Here is a 22,314-nt window from a genome sequence, read left to right on the forward strand (position 1 = left end):
TTAAACCATTACCCTGTGTGAAATTTTTATATGTAGGCGTAAAGTGACCGTCATTTTATCTTTGGCAAATCAGTTTTCTGGGCATTATTTTCCAAATAGTTCAGCTTTTCCAGTGATTTTGTTGTTGTTAAATTTGTACTATAAAATTTCTAAAAACAAACAAACAATAGTGCAGTGGCTCTTTTGTACCCATCACTTAGCTTCAACAGTTATCGTTATGTGAACAATCATTCGGAGATTCCAGCCTCAGTTACTCGGCTCTCACACTGCCCTCCTATCTTAGGGGAATTGCTGGACCTTATGTCATTTTAGCCATAGTAAGTCAGTATTTATAAATACATATTTTTAGGAGATGAGGTTTAAAATCTCATTATAATACCATGGTTATATCTACTATTCTCTCCTATTGAGTCCTTGTTCATGGTTTTTCGAATGGCTTACATTTTTTTGTAATTTACATTTAGTTTGTTTAAACCACGTTAAACAAAAGCCCTACATTTTACATTTTATTGATTAATTGTTTAAGTCCTTTAATAGCTATAGCATATTTTCTGAAGAAACGAAGTCATTGATTCCATAGACTTTCTTTACTCTGGATTTTGTTTCGGGCATCATTATTTAACATGTCCATCCATTCCTCATGTTGTCTGCAAACTGGCAGTTAAATGGAAAGCTTCGTTATGCAGAGCCAGAAGATTGTCTAGGCTGTGGTGTACACCTCCTGTTGCATATCACCAGGCAAAATATGTCTTTCTTTTTGTAATGTTAAGATCCATCACTGTGGTGAGCCTGTTCCATGCATTATGAAATTCCTCATTTTGTCATTTTTTTTCTAAGGGATCAGTGAAAATATACTCAAAGTGTGGCTTCCAACACACCTTACTCAGGATACACATAAAAGGGAGAGAGAGAGAAGGGAATGAAGGAAGGACAAGCCACTGAGGGAGAAGACATTTGAAAATAGATTAACAGTATGACCAATAGATCTGATCAGGCTAACAAGAAAAATAAAGTAACAAAAATGATTATTAAGTATGCAAAACTAACTAGGTTGCCTATCATATTGATACACATTTAAATAAGATTGATAATTTCCAATATCAATGATTATGCAAGGATCAGACACCGTTAGTAGAAGAGTAAAAATGCAAGTATTTTTGTGTTCTGATATTGAAATATTTACAATAAAAACCATCATGGTAATTAAAATGGTAACAAGGATTGTATTAATACAATAAGAAGTGACAATATTTATTTTATTGCTAATTCATCAGAACAGTGCCAAGAATGTTCCCCTCATTTAATTATTTAATTCCCTGGTATATTTATTATTGCCCTACCTGAAAAAAAATTGGACCAAATATGTATAATAGAATCTCTTTTATTAAACCAAAACCAACACAACTATTGATGCTTCTACATGCTTAGTTAAATGACTGGGAGGATTTATCCTAAACTGCTAATAGTGAGGCACTGTGGTGATAGGTGTGGGATTAGGTGAGTTACAAGGGTGCTTAATTGCTTACTTCTTTGCACAATCCTATATCACTTTGATTTGTGAGCATATGTTACGTTTAAGATATAGGAATCATAATAAAAATATGATTTTCACAAGAGAAGGAGAAGTTTCTATAATTTAAGTCATTACTTCTAAAAAAAAGGGGGGGCTACTTTATTTAGTTCCTATCATTTTAAGAGCTGGTTAATATCAAGGATTCATGGAAATATAACAAAAGATTAGTACTTATTTGAAAGGTGAGGACAAAAGTAGTTGAGTAGAAAGCAGTTGACTCTGATTTTGTAGGGCATCGTGGACATTCATATTGTACGGGGGGTTTGGAGGGATGGGATGAGGGTATCATCTACTTTGGGTCTTGAGTAGTATATTTACAGGAAAGATATTAGTAACATAGCATTAACAAAATAGAAGGATTTAATTCACCTATTATTGAGTACTTACCATATACAAAGCAATTTTTAAAGAATTTTATATCAGTACCTCTCAAACTATTTTAGGTAAAGGGCTTCTTTTTTGTCTTTATTCCTGTTAATATGGAATACATCCTAGGCCAATACTTTCATAAAATGCAGAAAATGAATTACTAGAAAGTGGAAAAAAGAAAGACCATATACAAGCCTATTTTCTACTGTTATTAGAATCAATAGCCAGAAAATTCCCTGTAAAGTGGTAACGGTTTGCGGAGCCGCGCTATGGTAGTGAAGGTTTGTTTCCTTAATCCATTGAGTCCTCACATTGTATCAGTGAGGGAGCATATAATTATGTCTATATCAGAGTGGAGGAAACGAGAATACAGTGAGGTGAAGTAACGTGCGGATCACACAACTCTCAAGTGGCAGAATGGGGATTCAAATCGAAATAGCCTGGTTTAAGAGTCTGTACTTGAACCACTGCAATATACTGCTTCTGCCACAAGAAGAACCTAAAGATAGGCTTTTATTAGAATATTTTTTCTTTGATTTTGCTCTGTTTGCCATACATATTTATATAGTATCTCATGTCATTAAATTTTGCTTAGGAAAAAATGTAACATATGTTGGCCAAATAATTTTCAAAATCGTGCCGTAGAATAGGAATAAAGTTCAACAGCTCTTACTAAAACACTCCCTACCTCTTCAGTTCATCCTGTTTGCATAGCTTCTTCCTCCTACTGATGATTTAAAACAATTGGCCTCTGGCCAAGATGCTCAGACTATTCCCATAAACATGAAGGGTTTAATTCAAACTGAAAAGTAATTTGAAAAGTAGAATCTCATTTCTTACTTGCACCTAGAAATAAGCCAGATCACACATTTTTAACAAACTGACAGAAATGAGGTGCTTTATATTTGTGGCTAAACCCACAAAGCTTGCAAAATTCTCGAAGCAAGAATAGACTGGTAATAGCAATTTTTTAGATAATCTACATAAATAATAATCCATTTAAAGTTTTTGATAAACATTACATGAAATGGAGTATCGATTCTAAAACCCTATAATGGTACAGACAGTCTTTGCTTCCTTAATTCTTGTTTTGTTTTTCTTTTCCCACCCACATCTAATTTCCTTAAGTCTGAGGGGTCATAAACTTTCCTGCATATGTAGTAGGGCTTTTATTCATTGAAATACCAGAACAGTTAATAATTAGCATGGTAGACTATAATAAGTTACAATTTTGTCATTATTGATATCTGATTGGAAACAAATAAATCCTAGATTTCAAATTAGTAAATCATTCATCCATGGATAAAGTGGCTGACAACTTTGTTTTTCACACAGTTGTTAAGTAGAAAACGAGCACCCATGTCTCCAATACTGGGGCAGAGTAAAGATTTTTGTTACTGGTAGGTAAATTGTGTGAAATAGTATATATATGTGTATGTGTATATATATATATATATATATATATATGACTTTATATCTCACAGCTCAAAATGTATTTGATCCTCCAGTAAAAAAGTTTTGTTTTCATTATTCACTTCAGAAGGATTCAGTAACCAACTCTCCCTTTTAGTAGACTTGCTTAAAGATATATTCTGAACTTAACTTCATAATTTATAATAACATAAATATTAATCCTTCATAATCATAGGGTTTGTTTTATCGATCGAATCAGTTTTTTTCATTCAGCAAATTTTTATTGAGAACAAAGTCTTTATCAGGGACTGTTGTTTTCCTGGTTTCTTTCAGAAGTTGGTCAGATGAATACTGTTTGACACATGAGCACGGACTCAACTCTGTCCCCATGCTCTCTGCCAGAATTACCTCATAGTCAGCAGGGAGCTGGCTTCAAAGGGGACGGGAGATTTGAAATCTGTGCTGAGAATATACAGTTGAAGAAGGTTGCAATTATTTTCCAGTGAAACACTAAACATTTACCATTTTTTTTTTTGAGATGATTCCCTCTTATTGACACTGGGGGTTGTCCTGTTGCAAAGTTGCTGTGTTTTTGAATCAGTATGTTATTTGAGCTTCTCCTCTCTCATTAAAAAATAATGAATACGATACACTGAAACTGTAACACCATTTCCACTTGCTAAATAGAAAGGCTCTTTTGTGACCACTTTAAAAGAACACACACAGGAATATAGTGCACTGGCTATCAAATTAAATTAATGCACAGTCGGATTCTATCGGTGAGAATACAGGTACAGCATTTTATCATATCCTTCTTGGCATTATTTGTTGTTTACCTTTAATTCCTATTATATTTTATATTATGGCAGATATAGTTAAAGATCTGAAGGCTGAATTCAACTCCCTGAGGACAATTTAATGTCCTATTTTCCTCAAAGGAAAGTAACACTTCATATTCCATTTAAAAATTGTGGGACTATATTTAAATCTTTAAATGAAGAACATAATTTCTCTCTAGAAATATGAATTACCAAAATTAATTTAGAAAGTGTGGAACATCTATAGAGCAATAAATAAGATAAATTCTTTTGCTATTTAAATCATCCCAGAATGTACAGAAAGAAGAGACCCCCCTCTATGATTTTCCAATTAAATATATATTTTAACTTTTCATTTTGAAATAATTACAGATTTACAGGAAGTCACATCCTATTTTTGTAGTCATATTTTTCTGAAGATGAATTTCAAAGCCTGCTTTTTTGTACATCATATATGAGAAAATGAGGTAAAGATAAGTCATCATTTTATCTAAAGATATATCTTACACATATATGTGTGTGTGATGAGAGAGAGAGAAAGGGGGAGAGAGATGCACTTTCTTAATATAAAATCCAGAAACCATGATTTATGTTATGCTATTTCTCTCTGAAATGAGAAAAGAAGAGATTTTAATCATGGCAGAGCTTGTATTGAGTTGCTGACAGTATTCTTTCCTATATTTGATAATACTGAAAATCTCAGAATGGTTGCACTCGGTATCAGTTGGCAGTGTATACATTTTCTATTCCTTTTACAGCCCTCTTTTTTTAATCAAGTGAAGTAAATAGGATTTAAAGCAAAAGAAAGCACATTTGAAAACCTCAGAAGATAAGCTGACCAAGTCCCCAAAGTTTGGTATTATTTTTGCATTCCAGCTACCGCTAGTTCTAGAATGCAGAACACTTGATCTGTGCACACTTAGTCATGAAAATCAACTCTTAAATGTATTTTTGCTGACTTCTTGTAGAATTTAGGATCTTCTTTCTGTATAATAAAACAGCTGCTTGCTGACTATTTAAGAAAAGAAACATATACATAAAAACATCAAACACATACTTCAATTCTTCCACTCTCGGCTTTCGTTTGAAGTTTGCTGGTTGCCTGAGTCGCAATCAGTACCATTGATTGTTTTCATTGTACATTTATTGTTTTCATTGTACTCTCCTCAGTGCCTGCCGGGTTGGCTAAATTGGTTCTACTGGTATTCCTATCAACTTCTACAAAAGATTTATCAGATTCGGTGAATAAGAGATTATACTTTCTAATTCCAAATTGTGTTTGAAAACCCCATCTGCTCCCCTTTGTGTGGCATCACATTTACCAATGTTGTCATTTTATTATTTTCTGCTGATTGGATGAACACAGAACTCATTAACCAGTACGCGAAGTGCTAAGCAGAGCATTTAAAAGTAGGTACATGCCTCTTGTTCACCCCACCCTCCACCGCCTCCAACCGTCCCCATCTCTGGACCATCACCTCCGAGACGGGAGTTCCCAGGTTTTGTGGGATCTGAATAAGTATCAGCATACCTAATTTCAAATACAAATTTATATACAAAAAGAAATAGAGCTCTTGAGAATGAGATCAGAAATACCAACAATTTACTAATTTAAAAAAAGCTGACACAATCATCCTTTTGAGAAGACTTTTCCAGGTCTCCTTGCAGTCTTGGAATGGACCCCAGAGTGAGAGCCATTGAAGCTTCAGTTTTGCACGACTTTCACACAAGTCAGCCTTGGCTCCCAGCGTGCCTCCCAGCTCTCCATGGGCTGGAGCCACTGTGGCTCTTTGACTTTCCTGGAGGTCTCCAGAAACATTCAAGCCCCAGTGTCTTAGCAGTTGTCTCTGCTCTCCTTGGAATGCTCCTCGGGATGGACTTCCCACTTCCCCTCCTCTTGTTCACTTCTTTGCACAGGTGTTACCTTCTGCAAGGAGACTTCCCTAAGCTCCATATACAGAATTCCAGCCACTCCTCCCACTGGCATTCCTCTATTTTTCTTCATAGTCTTCATCCCATCTTAAATAGATGTTACACTTAAGCAGTAGTGGCTTGTTGTTTGTTTCTGCTCATTACGATGTAAGTGCCATGATAGAAGATTTTTTTTTCCTTTTTCCTTAAAATATCTGTCCTCAATGCCCAAAAATAGAACCTCACATATAATAGAAGTCTGATGAATACGTGTTGAATAAATGGAAGTGGTAATGGAGGTTCCATTTTGCTTAAGAAAGTGCACTATAATCAAAATATAATCGACCAATATTGTTTGACCATGTGGAGAAGCAGAGAGAGGAGAAAAGCCATGAATAAATAAAAAATTTAGAATCAGTAACCTATGAGTAAAAAATAAAGAATAGACTATCTTGAAGGGCTGTTTGACTCAAACTTCTTGGTATTGTGGGATTCTCACAGAATCAGCTCATGAAATCTTATTTAATTGGCTGCTTTGGTCTTATGTAAAGATAGTTTATAGAGATGAAGAGAGTTCTCACCGTATGGGGAGCACTTACCTGGAGCTTAGACATGAGGACAAATAGCTGCTTCAAAGTAAAATAGGTTTCAATAGCAATTTAAGGAATTTAATTTTGTGTTAATGATTGCTGGACTTGAAATATGATTTCTAGAAGAGCAAGAGATGCCCTTTTTACAGGATCGCAAGGAAAACATTTATGTGCACTTTATTGTTAAAAGCTGTAGTGAGACCTGACTTATGAAGGCATAAGCCTTTTTACAGTTCTGTTTTTCCTATTCCCATATTTTGGGAGATGTTCAAGAAGAAACCACTAAACACAATTTACAAAAGTTGTGTTTGTTCATAAATACTCCCTGCCTATTAAAGATACATATATTAAATATGCATCGCACTGCTTCCTTTTAAAACTAAAGAACAGGGGCGCCGGATGGCTCAGCCCGTTAGCATCTGCCTTCCGCCCAGGTCCTGATCTCAGGGTCCTGGGACTGAGTCCTGCCTGGGGCTCCCTGCTCAGCAAGGAGTCTGCTCCTCCCTCTCCCTCTGATCCTTCTCCAGGCTTGGCTAAATTGTGCTCTCACTCTCCCTGACTCAAATAGATAAATAAAATCTTAAAAACAGCAACAACTAAAGAACAGAGATAATAGTAATATATAATTCATATTAATCATTTTATTGCCTAATATATTAGTTGTCTGTTGATGTGCCAACAATTTGCCACAAACTTGGTGGCTTGAAACAATACAAATTCATTGTCTTATAGTTGTGTGTTTGAGTTGCCTGACACGGGAGTCACTGGGATAAAATCACACTGTCGGCAAGCCTGTATTCCCTTGATGAGGCTCTTGGGGGAAAAAAAAATTTTTTAAGATTTTATTTATTTATGTGACAGACAGCCAGCGAGAGAGGGAACACAGCAGGGGAGTGGGAGAGGAAGAGGCAGGCTCCCAGCGGAGGAGCCCGATGTGGGACTTGATCCCCGAAGGCCAGGATCACGCCCTGAGCCTAAGGCAGACGCTTAACGACTGCGCTACCCAGGCACTCCTGGGGGAAAATTTCTTTCCTCGCCCTTTCCACCTGCCTTCTTGAAGGCCTCCCACATTCCCAGGCCTGTGGACCCTTCCTCTAGGTATTGAACCAGCAATGTAACATCACGCTGAGCTTTCTTCCATCATTACAACTCTTTCTGACCATAGATGGGAAAGATTCCCCGCTTCCAAGATTTTATGTGATGAGATAGGACCCACCTGGCTAATTTAGGATAATCTTTTTATCTCAAAATTGTTTTGTTTTTGTTTTTTTAAAGATTTTATTTTATTTATTTGACAGAGACAGCCAGAGAGAGAGGGAACACAAGCAGGGGGAGCGGGAGAGGAAGAAGCAGGCTCCCAGAGGAGGAGCCTGATGTGGGGCTCGATCCCAGAATGCCAGGATCACGCCCTGAGCCTAAGGCAGACGCTTAAGGACTGAGCCACCCAGGCGCCCCTATCTCAAAATTGTTAAACTTAATTATGCATGCAAAAACCCCTTTGCTGTTTAAGATAGCATATTCACGGGGTCTGGCCTTAATTTAAACTATTTTAAGGAATATTATTTAAGGGGCTCCTGGGTGGCTCGGATGGTTAAACATCTGCCTTTGGCTCTGCTCTGGTCACAACCCCAGGTCTGGGAATCGAGCCCCACATTGTTGGGGCTCCCAGCTCAGAGAGGAGTCTGCTTCTCCCTCTCCCTGTGCCTTTCCCCCTGATTGTGTGCTCTCTTGTTCTCTCTGTCTCTCAAATGAATGAATAAAATCCTTTCAAAAATTTTAAAAATTTTTAAAAAGATTATTTAAGGTCAATATCAGTACTCAAAAGAGCAAAAATCAAATGCTATCAGAATCTAGACACTGCCATTAAAACACGTACACACACACACACACACACACACACACACACAAAGACATACTTTTCCCAAGGAAGTTGTAATTAACTCATTAACATTTCTTACCCTGACCTGAGTAATTTGAGCACATAAAACTTCAAGATTAATCTTCACATGATATATAGAAATATTTTCAGGGCTTAAATTAGCCTTTCTTTTTTGACCACATAAACTAATCTTTTAATCTGCCACTTTTGAATCAATTTATGAACAACCGAGGTACAAATAGACCAGCTCTAGGAATGAAAGAAAACAACAGAATAAGACAATATGTAAATTCCCATGGTAAAACAATCAGAGAAATAATGATTTAGATGACTGTTATTCTATTATTTCATTTAAGTATTGCAACTATAATATTTAATTTATAATCAACTTGCCTCCTTATAAAATGGCAACACTACTACTTTAAAGCGAATTTAGTCTGGCTGTGTGGCGTCATCTTTCTAATATTTATTGGGAATGGCCCACATGGTTGATCTTCTCTAATAATCTATTTAAAAATATTCTATTTTTAAAAAAATCTGTACATATAAGATTTTTTTAAGTTTTTTTTTTACTTATTTATTTGACAGAGAGAGAGACAGCACAAGCAGGGGGAGAGGCAGGCAGAGGGAGTGGGAAAAGCAGGCTCACCACTGAGCAGGGAGCCCGATGTGGGGCTCGATCCCAGGACGCTGGGATCATGACCTGAGCTGAAGGCAGACACTTAATCAGTGAGCCACCCAGGCGCCCCCATATAAGATTTTTTAAATCCTATATAACTGTAACAGTTGTGACCCCCTACACATTAATTGTTCAAAGTCACGTTCATATACAGCCACCTGGGGAGGTCTTGCCAGGCCCCACCTTAGATTAAGTCAGAATTTTTGAGGTTGGAGCCAAACCATCAGTATTTTAAATACATCAACGTGTGTACAATTAGCAACAATTTAAGATTACTATTTTCACCTCAAAGTAATTCTGGTTACTTAATGATATATTCTTCAAGCTTTTTAACTGGTTCTGATGCATGAAGGTAATGGGGGGCTATTTTGCAATGTGTTAAAAATTCTAAAGTTTAATATTTAAGTTACTGCTACTACACAAATAATTTCACCTTTTAAAGAGTTCCTCATAGTAACCATTTAATTATTAAAAAGAATGTATAGATAGCATATTAAATAGAACTAATTTACATGGAAATCTTACAGTATTTTAGTTATCAAGGTATGTTCTTACAGATGTTGTGCCTCTGGCAGTTTTAATGCAGCCTAACAGGACTAAACTGATTACATGAATTCAACCCCATAATATTATACAGGGAAATTGATCTCTCTCTTAATGAAAAGCAGACACTCTTATTTCTCATCTTAAAATTTTACAGTGCCACCCTGTTAATTATAAAATAAAGATGAGGCTTCTTATCACGGAAGAGCCCTTACTTCTCCTAACTTCTATGCTGCTCCAATATTGATTCTGTGCAGAAATAAGTCCTCCTAAGTGTGCAGTTATCTTGTATTCCTCTGCCAGAGGTGGCCTGTCGTCTTTGAATCCTCCTGGCACAATGAGCTTTCACCACTCCTTATTTCTACTTACATTCAGTTGAGATAAAATAATGAACTAATTGGTCAGATCAGACTGACAATAATCAAGGATCTTCCCCAGAATCAAACTTTACTAAGGAATCCAAATGATGCAGTTGACTTGAAGATAAAGAAGACTTGGACTGCACTTGCAGCTCTCCAGGCCATCCCTTGCCATATTATTCTTAAAATGTGCCTTCACCAAGATTTCACCTATGTGTAATGTAAGCGGTCTCGCACTAAGAAAACCATTGTGGTCAGGAAATATCTTCATTTTAACACACAGTGATACGGTTGTTACTAATATTTTCCAGAAGGCCATGTTCCATAAGTCCATAACGATCAGATTTATTCTATCAGGTAACAAAGGCAGACGAGGTACCTTCTTTCCCTCTAAGTCCTCCTGCTTCATTCAGCACTGGTGTGAGGTTCAAACCACAGGCAGGAACCCTCCCCCTGGCCCTACCACTTAATCACCATAAAAATGACAAGCCAGTCTCCTTTTACTACCCTCTCAAGCCGTTTTCAGACCTGCTTGGGAACCATGCTGTTCTTCCAGAAAGCCTCATTAGGTGAGTCTGAAAACTTTCCATACCCTCTTGGTGTGTGTGTGTATGCTCTCATCAGTGTCAACATCCAAACCAAATTTTGGGCAGGAGCCCACCCTGCTTTTATGGGTGGCCACAACCATCTTCCTACCTGGACTCTCCTCTTCTGTTGCCCCCTTCAAACCATTATTCCTTCTCCATTCAAAGGAAAAAATAACCTTCTTAAAGAGTTAATATCCTTAAAGACTTAAGATTACTTTAATTGGATAAACCCCTCCCCATCTTAAAATGAAATGCCCAGCCACAGTCTAAAAGCCTTATGTGACCTGACCCTTGCCCATTTTTCCAGTCTCACTTGGCACTGTATTCTCACAGGGACACCAAGCTTCAAATATCACTATTTTCTTTGACTTTCTTGAATACTCCATTTTCTTTTTCTTTACCTCAAGACCTTTGAGCATGCTTTCATCTGTTCCTGGAATGCTCTTCTTCCTCCTTGTTCTCTTCACTGTTAAATGGTAAGTCACTTTCCTTTAAATTTTAGCTTAAATGGTGCTTCTTTAGAGCGGTGTTTACTATCTACTCTGCCTGCCTAAGGAAGGAACACTCGTCCAATTTCTATCCCAGTCTATCATTTGACTACTTCAAAGCCTCACAACTGCAGACTATCTTTTTTCTTTACTTTTTGTAACTAGGACCTAGTAGAATATCTGCTATATAATAAATATTATTGAATGAATACTGATGACTGACTAACCAACTGATTCAGAAATTAAGCCCTTAAATTAAGGAAAGACGTAATAAAGGTGACTTAAACAATTATCAAGATGAAACTCACCCAGCTGACTAACATGGAAATGACTGCATCACACACAAGACAAATAGTCAAAAACAAACAAGCAAGCAACAGACCAAAACTACCAGCTTGGGATGAATAGAATGCTAAAAACCATAGGCATTTTCTCCCTATTTATGTTAACTAGAAAGTAAACAGATGGATCTAAAAGTTGGCAAAGAATTTTTATTCCCCCCAAGGTTGGGAAGGTGGAAATGCAGTGAGTATGATGAAGGCAGCTGTTTCATTTCTCAGAGGATAATTAAAATACACAGATTATCTCTTTTATAAAAGTGAAAGCCACAGCATCTTCTTTCTTAGTTTCTCAGATCAAAATTGAAACACTCCTTTCAATAGGGTGTTAACATTCTTTATGTAATATATTAACATCTTTTACTTAATATAGACCACTGATTACCAAAAGAATGAGTATGCCAAATGAACAACAAGCATTTGAGTGACTGTGTTTATTGATCTTATGTCTACTTGTATAAGAAACATAAAACTTGGGAAAGTTGTTTATCTTTTCACTCCTACGCAGAAAAGTAGGACATTTACCTATTGAATTTGACTCAGATGCAATTAAGAAATTATTACCAACACTCCTAATAAGATAAGTTAATAATAGACTGAAGCAATACTGTGATTAAGTTAAAAAAGGTCTTGGATAGACAGTAGATAAAACTACTGGAAGAGCAAGTCAAATCTAGAGTTAATAAGTGTTTTAGAAGCATTCTCATCCTGAGGAAGCTATGACGGATATAAAAAAAAGAGATTGCAAAGAAAGGGAAACATCAATAAAGAAATTGTTTCAATTACTAAGTTTTTATTTAGAATATAAAGTAAATGTAGAGGTAAAGTTGATGTGATTTAAAATAGCTGTGAGGCACCTGGGTGGCTCAGTCAGTTAAGTGTCTGCCTTCAGCTCAGGTCATCATCTCAGGGTCCTGGGATGAAATGAGCTGGGCACCTGGCTCCCTGCTCAGCGGGAAGCCTGCTTCTCCCTCTCCTGCTATTGCCCCTACTTGTGCTCTCTCTCTCTCTTTCTCCCTGTCTCTCCCTCTGTCAAATAAATAAATAAATAAATAAAATCCTTTTTTTAAAAATAAAATAGCCACAAACATTGAAATGTTTTATATATGATTATTTCAAAGGACAGTATTCCTCATTCTTCTAATTATTCAAATATACAATTTTTTATAAATCTAGCTTGATTTGTGAGCTTTTCCTTAAGTTTCCCTTACTTAATAGTATTTTCTACTTTGCCAAATCTGAAAGGAAAAATATGTGTATCCAAGAAAAGATGTTATTCGTTCACAAACTAGTGGAATTTTTTTAATCAACACATCAGGTTAAAAAGTAGGGCATTATTTCTATTATAAATTATTATTATAAATGACAGTTACCTTTGTTTCACATTCTTTTACTTATGACAAACCTCAAGGTATTATAAAATTCTTTCATGGCCTAAAAACTGAATTTAGAAACATATAGTTTTGAGTACATTACTTTTTTTTTTTTAATACATACTGTAGAGTTAAAGGAGACTTTGAGGGATTAAAAATAAAGAATGAGACAAAGTCCTTCAGTATGAAATAAACATTTTATTATGAAGAGAATCAATATGCTCTTTTAAAAACTGTTTCAGTGTGTCTGCTCTGCACACCCATAGCCTGCTGGGTATGGGGATCCAGCCAGAATCCTGGTATTTTCTATATGCATAAATTTTATGAGTTGTAGATCTCAATTTTCTTGAATGGAATATTAAAAAGTTGAAAAAAAGGGCCTCTAAGCTTACTTAATCTCATGCCATATTTTATTTCTGTACTATTTCTGAGAAAGAAATCCTCACAATTTGAACTTAAGTAACCTTGATTTTGATTTTTGCTTTAAATGTATTTAATAATATACCTCTCATGTACGTTCGCCCAAATGTGCAATTAATCATACCTTGCCAACTATTTCTTTCTAATTCACTGATTAAAATTTGTTATTTTTTGTGTGCCAGTCAGATTTAAAGTCAGATTTAAAAATCAGTAGATTTGTAATGTGTGTATGTCTGCTGTGTTGAATTACATTTGAGATATTTTGTGCATGAGCCAGTAGTTTCCAATCTGAGAAATAAAGTGTTTCCCTGTGGCTCGTAAGAAAGAAGATCATTGGAGCCTGTACCTGGGTTTGAGGGAAACTTTGTTTCTTGGACTGCGCTTGGGCTGCTATGAATACCTTTACTTTCTTGCTCTTGTTATAGTGTATCTTTTTCCATCACAAACCATAGAATCATAAGTATTGACATTTTGGGTCCTGTGAATCTTCATCAATTGAACCCTGTTTGGCTACCACCATTAGCACCATTCCTCAATCAATTATCTTGGGTTTTCTATTTACTCAGGCATATAATCTCCAAAATCAATTTTATTAACCCATCTTCTATTTTTTATAACTCTGAAATCTTTCTTTTGTAATTTATGGTGGTCAGTAATTTTAGAAAAAATTTTGACATATGCATTTTGTATTTTTATTCCTAATTTAATGAGAATATATCCAGTATTTTCTTATTATTCTGTTCTGTCAATATTTTAAAGGATTTTTAATATTGTGTGAGTTGATCTATCTATATTTTTGAATCTGTAAACATTAGATTTTTTTAATGAAATAATTAAACTTTCTCTTCTTTTAAGTATATTCTGGATATTTTCAAATGGCATTATGCTCATCTGTAGTCTAAAGATTTAGTTTTGGTAGATATTCCTTTTTCGAATCATCTAGGCTCAGTATTTCAAGGGGGAATAGTACTTTTGGCAGAATTCTACATTTCTCCTATAATACTTTCTATTTTCTTTATAATTTGGAGTTGTTCAGGGAATTATATTTTTATAAAATACCCAGTGAATCTAGTTTTTCCTTTTTTCATTTTAACTGCATGTAATTGAGCAAATTTTAATTCGTGTAGTTTCTGTAGTAACTGTGATTACTTTTTTCTTACTATGTGGTTTTTCTGTATTTGTGTGTTCTCCCTTCTTCTCGAATAGATTAGCTTGTCAGCCACATATAAGTTCTGCGTTTTCTATTTTTTCTGTTATTTATTTTTTAAATTTTTCATGAAATAAATTCTAATTTTAAATTTTACCTCTTTCCACTGTTTTCAGATCATTGTTCAATGAAACTAGAAATTTATTACAAAATAGAAAAAATGTAATCTATGGGTATTAAATAAACAAATAGAAAATCACACCTAACTCAGGAAAAGGAAACATCAAAGCCAAATTACAAAGTAGCTCAAAAATCCTCATAAGATACTACACACTTAAACATATTGAATGCACCACTGAACAGTGTCTAGAGAAAAATTTGGACCTCATTGTCCACATCAAGTCATACAGTTAAAAAATATCTTTTTTAAGCTTGAACCATAAATGTTTTAAGAAATAATACAAAAAGCAAGGTGAAAAATGCAGAAATATTCTTAATTAGTAATTTCAAAGAAATTAATAAAGAAAAAGATTAGAATTACTAAATAAATTCAAAAGCTAGATCCAAATATTAGTGAACTAAGGCAGCAGCTAGTCATAGCAATGATTTTAAAAGTCAGATAAATCCTAAAAATCCCTAAAAGATCAATAATAAAAAAAGAAGTAATACTTATAAATGCCAACAACTATGAAGGCCTGATATATTTCATTAGGGATCAAATACTGAAAGTCACAAATTACCATCTTCTTTCCCTCAGATTTGCAAACGATAATGAAAAACATATTTTAAGCTGTTTGATCACATGATATTTAATAACTGATATCACAGACAATTTGGTGGGAGCACTAATGGGGATTATGTTTCTGTTCGTATTTATTAATTTCTTAAGCAGGCAGATACACATTGTTTAATACCACCTTTCTTCATTGCAACCGGAGACAAAAGAGTATTATTATAGTCACAGATAATAGGTTGCATCCTTGATGTTTCACATTCCTGAACTTACACAGAGCAAAATCAGCAGCCCTGATCTGCAGTGGGAAGTCGGGGGGGCTGTGTGGTTGGCATGTTTGCTTCCCTTGGGGGACGTTGCTGCTCAGGGGGGTCACTGGCTGACAGAGCTCCACGAAGGATTATGCCATTTCACTGGAGGAAATTGGCTACATTCTTGTTTGTTCAGAACGGAGATAATCCTTTTTTCTCCCTTTCACCCTGCACTAGCCGATTTCTGAGATTTAGACACCTGAAGCATGAGGGAAAACAGGAGGTTAATTCAGCAATTCTGTAAATAGTTCAGTACTAGAAGTGTTTGCCAAATAACAAAGCCGCTTCTTTCCCCAGGGACACGGAAGTGAAGACATTATTTTTTAGAAGCACAAAGTGCAAGCTGATGAGGGTGGTGTTGGCATTTAGCCAAGCATGAGCTCCACAAAGGCCATGAGGCTGGGCCTGCCTGTGGCTTTCTTTACGGCTCTCCTTCTCAAGATTAAATTGTATCAGTCCATCAACTCAAGAGTCTTAAAAGTGCCCCTCTCAGTCCTGTCGTCCTTTTTCTGGTTAGCTAGCTAAAGAAACAAATGGCAACCATCAGCTTATAACTAAAAGAAAATTTCAGCAAGGCAGCCACAGTAATTACTTCAGCATGGAAGGGTAAACGTTGACACATCACAAGCTAACATGGCTCCTGGAGCATCTCTGGAAATCCAGCGCAAACAAAATAGGGCCACAGCGAGTGAAAGGACAGAGTTGAGAGTGACTGGGAGAGAGCTGGGTGTGCCATCTGCAGCACCAGACAGAAGCAGGTGTGTGTCAGTGTGTGAGATGGAAGAAGTCTGCAATGCCTCCTAGTGAGAGCCTTGGCGGAAAGGCAATTTCTCAAAAATAATATCCTTTTTTTTTTTTTTTTTTTGAAAAGAGAGAAGGTCGGTGCCTCCAGGCTCATTCCAGGCTTGATCTTGCTGTCAGAGCGGCCAAGATGCTCTGAAGCCTCGGTACTACTGTGCAGCTGGAACAAGCAGGTACACAGGCACTCAGCCGTGTACCCGAAACTCTCAAGATGACACCAAATATTATAATGTAGGGCTGTGAATGGGACAAGGGGCATTAGAGTCATAATTAGAATATTCTCCAGAGGTGTTTCAAAGATTACCATCACAGGAGCCAAAGAACTGTTGCTATTAGGCATGTCTTACCTAGAGGTTTTGTATGTGGGCTCAGTATATACAGGACTGGGATTCTTATGCTGAGTTTATAACTACCCACAATCAGCCAGGAAAAATGCTCTCTGCCTCTTTATCTTCTGATTTCCAGTCAGAATAATGATGATGTGCCTACCATCTGCTAATGCATTCTAAAGCATGGCTTGCAGAAGTAGGCTTTTTTTTTTTTTTTTGCTTGTATGTCCCCTTGAAAAATAATTTTAAAAAACCTATATACCCTCTTTTATTCATTACAGATGTTATTAGTACATAATAAAATCAATATATATACCATCTATTACATAACTTTAGAAATAAGACAAAATTAAAATTTAAAAAATTGAAATGTTCCTAGAAATCTATTTCTTAGGTGAATAGAGTTAGGGTTTTTTAAAAACAATGATTTATTCATCTTCAGATACATAAATAAAGTTTATTCCTAGAATGAAACAGAATTAAGCATCAGTTGTATTCCTGTATTTTTTGCTTTTATAGATGTGAACGCCATGTAAACACGAAGATGTAAATGAGTTTAGTTGTAGCAGGATCATTCAAATTTTTCAATTTCATTGAAGTTATTTTCTGAAAGTATCTAGTGATCTATAAAAGTTATTTTCAAGGGCAAGAGCAAAATGAAAGAAGGGGAAAAACACCTGTCTTGTAATGACTTGTTACTCATTTATTCACTTTGACAATTTTAGAGACTTACAAATAACTATAAATAATTTCTTTTTTTTTCAATTTGAGGCACCATGTTTAACAATGTACTCAGAAAGACTTTGAAAAGGAAATATTAATTTAAATCCATTTACCAATATACTGCTTTCCTTAGCTTTATTTAGGTAAAATTGACAAATGTATATATTTAGTACATACAAAGTAATATTTTCATGTATTATACATTGTGAAATTATTACTACAATGAAGCTAATTAACATATTCATTATCTCACATTGTTACATTTGTGTGTGTGTGTGTGTGCGCACACGTGCGTGTGCTTGTGTGGTTAGAACACAAGTTCTACTCTCAGCAAGTTTCAAGTACACGACACTGTATTAATTATAGTCACCGTGCTGTATATTAGGTCTTCAGAACTTATTTCCTTGCATAACTGAAACTTTGTACCCTTTGACCAAGTCTCCTCAATTCCCCCATCCATCTTCCCCTGGCGAGTAGGACTCTACTCTTTGCTTTTATGAGTTTGACTTTTTTAGATTCTACATCTAAGTGAGATCATGCAGTATTTGTCCTTCTGTTTCTGGCTTCTTTCATTTAACATAATGTCCTCCAGGTTCATCCATGTTGTTAACAAATGGCAGAATTTCCTTCTTTCATAAGGCTGAATAATATCCCATAGTGTGTGTTTGCCATAATTTTTTAATCATTCCATCCATAGATGGACACTTCCGTGATTTCCATATCTTGGTTATTGTGAATAATGCGACAATGAACATGGAGTGCAGATATCTCTTTAATACACTAATTTCATTTCCTTTGGACATACACCCCTAAGTGAGATTGTTAGATCATACGGTAGTTCTATTTTTAATTTTTTGAGGAACCTCTATCTAGTTTTCCAAAGTGGCTATAATAATTTACATTCCCACCAACAATGCTCAAATGTTCCCTTTTTCCCACATTCTCTCCAACACTTACCTTTTCTTTAAAGGTAATAATCATCCTAACTGGTGTGAAGTGATATTTTGTTATAGTTTTAATTTTTATTTCCTTGATGACTAGTGATACTGAGCATCTTTTCATATACTTGTTGGTACTCGTATGTCTTCTTTGTTTTTTGGGTTTTGTTTTTCTTTTTTTGCTATTGACTTGCAGGAATTCCTTAATATTATGGATTAGCCCCTGATTAGATCAATAGTTTTCAAATAGTTTCTTCTATCCATAATTGTCTCTTTATTTTGTTGATCATTTCCTTTGCTGGGCAGATGCTTTTCTGTTTGATGAAATGTCATTTGTCTATTTTTGTTTTGTGTGTATTCTTGGAATTATATCCAAAAAAATAAATGCCCAGACCAATGTCAAGAGGCTTTTTCTCTATGATTTTTTTCTAGTAGTTATACACTTTAGATCTAATGTTTCAGTCTTTGATTCATTTTTATTTGATTTCTGTAAATGGTATTAGATAAGGGTCCAGTTTCCAATTTTCTAATACCATTTATTAAAGAGAGTATGCATATTTTTAGCTACTTTGTCAAGAATTAATTCACCACGTAATTGTAGGTTTATTTCTGCACTCTCCAATTTGTTCTACTGATCTATGTGTCTGTTTTGGTACCAGTACTGTACTGTGTTGATTATTACAGCTTGGTAGTATATCTTGATACCCAGGACTGTAATACCTCCAGTTTTTTTTTTTTCTTTTTCTTCCTACTTTTTCAAGACTGTTTTCTCTATTTGGGGTCTTTTGTGGTTCCATGCAAATTTTAGGATTATTTATTCTAATTCTCTAAAAAATGCTGTTTGTATTTTGATAAGGAATGCATTGAATCTGTAGACTGCTTTGGGTAGAATGGACATTTTAACAATATGTGTTCTCCCAATCCATGAGCATAGAATATCTCTCCATTTGTTCATGTTGTCTTCAATTTCTTTTTTTTTTTTTTTTAAAGATTTTATTTATTTATTCAACAGAGATAGAGACAGCCAGCAAGAGAGGGAACACAAGCAGGGGGAGTGGGAGAGGAAGAAGCAGGCTCATAGTGGAGGAGCCTGATGTGGGGCTCAATCCCATAACGCCGGGATCACGCCCTGAGCCGAAGGCAGACGCTTAACCGCTGTGCCACCCAGGTGCCCCCATGTTGTCTTCAATTTCTTGCATCAGTGTTTTGTAGTTTTTGTAGTACAGATCTTATACCTTCTTCGATAAGTTTATTCCTAGGAATTTTATTCTTTTTGGTGTAATTGTGAATAGGGATGTTTTCTGAATTTCTCTTTCTGCTACTTCATTATTAGGAATGCAGTAGATTTCTGTATACGGATTTTGTATCCTGAGACCTTACTGAATTCATTTATAGGTTCTAGTAGTTTATTGGCGGAGTCTATAGGGTTTTCTATCTATAGTATCATGTCATCTGCAAACAGTGAAAGTTTCACTTCTTCCTTACTGTTTTTATTTCTTCTTGTCTGATTGCTATGCCTGGGACTCACAGTACCGTCCAGAATAAAAGTGGTGAGAGTGGACATCCTTGTCTTGTTCTTGATCTTAGGGGAGAAGCTCTCAGTTTTTCCCCATTGAGTATGATATTAGCTGTGGATTTTCATATAAGGCCTTTAGAGATATGTTCCCTCTATACCTACTTTGTTGAGGATTTTTATCATGAATGGAAATTATACTTTGTGCTTTTTCTGCATCTGTTGAAATTTTCATATGGCTTTTATTCTTTCTCATTGATATAATGTATCACTTTGATTGATTTGCAAATATTGAACCACCCTTATATCCTAGTAATAAATCCCACTTGATTGTGTTGAATGATTTTTTTTTAAGTATTGTTGGATTCGGTTTACTAATATTTTGTTGAGGATCTTTATATCTATGTTCATCAGAGATATTGACCCATAGTTGTGTTTTTTGTTTTTTGGGTGTTTTTGGTAGTATTTTTATCTGGCTTTGGTATCAGGGTAATGCCTCAAAGAATGAATTTGGAAGATTACCTTCCTTTTCTATTTTTTGGAAAATTTTGAGAAGAATAGGTATGAACTTTTCTTTATGATTAAGTACTGCTCTTCTTTGTCTCTTTTTTCAGTCTTTATTTTAATGTCCATTTTGTCAGATGGAAGTATCGCTACACCAGCTTTCTTTTCAGTTCCATTTGCATGATTAATGCTTTTCTATTCTTTTCACTTTCAATCTGCATGTGTCTTTAGGACTGAAGTGTCTTGTAGGCAGCAAAGTAATTATTGATAGGTTTGCACTTATTGCCATTTTGTTACTTTTTATGGTTGCTTTTGTAGTTTTTCTCTGCTCCTTTCTTCTCTTTTACTGCCTTTCTTTAGTGATATACTTGGATTCCTTTCCCTCTATTTTTTGCATACCTATTACTGGTTTTGATCTGTAGTTACCGTTAGGTTTATATGTAATATCATATGCATATAGCAGACTATATTTGGTGGGTGGTTACCTAAGTTTGAACCCATTCTAAAAGCAGTAAATTTTTACTCTTTCTCCCCACCCCCCACATTTTAGGTACATGGTGTCATACTTTACATACTTTACTTTGTGAATCCCCTGACTGACTTTTATACTTATACTTCATTTTACTCCTTTTGTGCTTCCTAATTTTCTTACTCCTACTTACGGTCCTTACTTTCCACTCAAAAAGTCCCCTTTAACATTTCTTGTAGGGCTGGTATAATGTTCATGAATTTCTTTAATTTTTATTGTTCTGAGATACCCTTTATCTCCCCTTCAATTCTGAATGATAGCCTTGAGGATAGAGTATTCTTGGTTGCAGGTGTTTTCATTTTGTTTTGTTTTTTTCCAGCATTTTGAATATATCATATTCATGCTACTCCCTCTAGCCTATAGAGTTTTTGCTGAAAAATAAGCTGATAACCTGGGTTTCCCTTGTATTGTATCTATTTTCTTTGGTCTTGCTGCTTTTAAAATTCTCTCTTCATCACTACTTTTTTCCGTTTTAATTACTATGTGTCTTGCTGTGGAACTCCTTGGGGACCTCTGTGCCTCTGGATCGGGATTTCTCTTTCCTTCCCCAGATTTGGAAATTTTTCAGTTCTTATTTCTTCAAATAAATTTCCTGCTCACTTTTCTCCTTCTGGAAGTCCTATAATGCAGATGTTGTTATGTTTGATGGTGTCACTGAAATCTGTCATTTTCTTCTTATTATTTTTTTTCCTAGTCAACTTGATTATTTTCCATTATTCTTTCTTCCAGGTCACTGATCCATTCTTCTGGTTTCTCTAGTCTACTATTTATTCCATCTAGTGTATTTTAATTTCAGTTATTGAGTTCTTCATCTCTCATTGGTTCATTTTATATTTTCTGTCTCTTTGCTGAGTGTCTCACTAAGGCCCTTCCCCCTTAAGTCCAGTGAGTATCTTTATGACTATTACTTTAAATTCCTATTTACCTCTCTTGCTGTGAGTGTGCTATTCTTTCATTTGGGACATATTTCTCTGTCTCCTTATTTTTTCTAACTCTCTATGTCTGTTTTTCTGCTCTTGAAAGTATTGGCATTATGAAGAAGAGGTTCAGTGCCTTGCAGTGCAGTCTCCCCTGTTCACCCAAACCTGGGTCTTTAGGGATGTCTTCTATGTGTGTTGCCTGTGCCCTGCTGTTGTGCGTCCGCTGCTTTTGCCTTCATTCCAGTCATCCACAGTGGCTTTCTTTTCCTGTTGTAGGCAGGGTTTGGTCTCTGTGTTGTTAGTGTGCTAGTCCAGGGCTTCCTTGGCTTGAGTTGAGTGAAACTAGGCAGTTGCCAAGGTGCAGTAGCACCGAATTGTTGGGTGCTTTTCCTATGTTGTCCCTTGAGAAGCTTTTGTTAGTAGATGAGGCCTGCAGTGAGACCAGTTGTCTGCCCCCAGTCCACTGCTGGAGGTGGAGCTGGACTAGTGTGTGTGGTTATGTTCCCTTCTCCCTGGGGCGGGGACA

The 22,314-nt window shown here is 35.7% G+C and overlaps 1 long non-coding RNA gene across 2 annotated transcripts in view; it reads left to right on the forward strand.

Moving 5' to 3' along the window:
- The first annotated feature begins 11,059 nt into the window (after positions 1-11,059).
- Positions 11,060-22,314, forward strand: part of LOC123802773 (uncharacterized) — a 203,477-nt gene continuing 192,222 nt past the window's right edge. Inside the window, exons 1-2 of one of the 2 annotated variants that reach the window (XR_015727960.1) lie at positions 11,067-11,197; positions 16,403-16,505. This is a non-coding gene — a long non-coding RNA (uncharacterized LOC123802773). Of the gene's footprint in view, positions 11,198-16,402; positions 16,506-22,314 lie in introns of both variants that reach the window. The other variant, XR_006782645.2, reaches the window with a different exon arrangement.

Source organism: Ursus americanus, chromosome 20 (genome assembly GCF_024610735.1).
Source record: "Ursus americanus isolate L20-20 chromosome 20, mUrsAme1.1.p, whole genome shotgun sequence".
NCBI lineage: Eukaryota > Metazoa > Chordata > Mammalia > Carnivora > Ursidae > Ursus > Ursus americanus.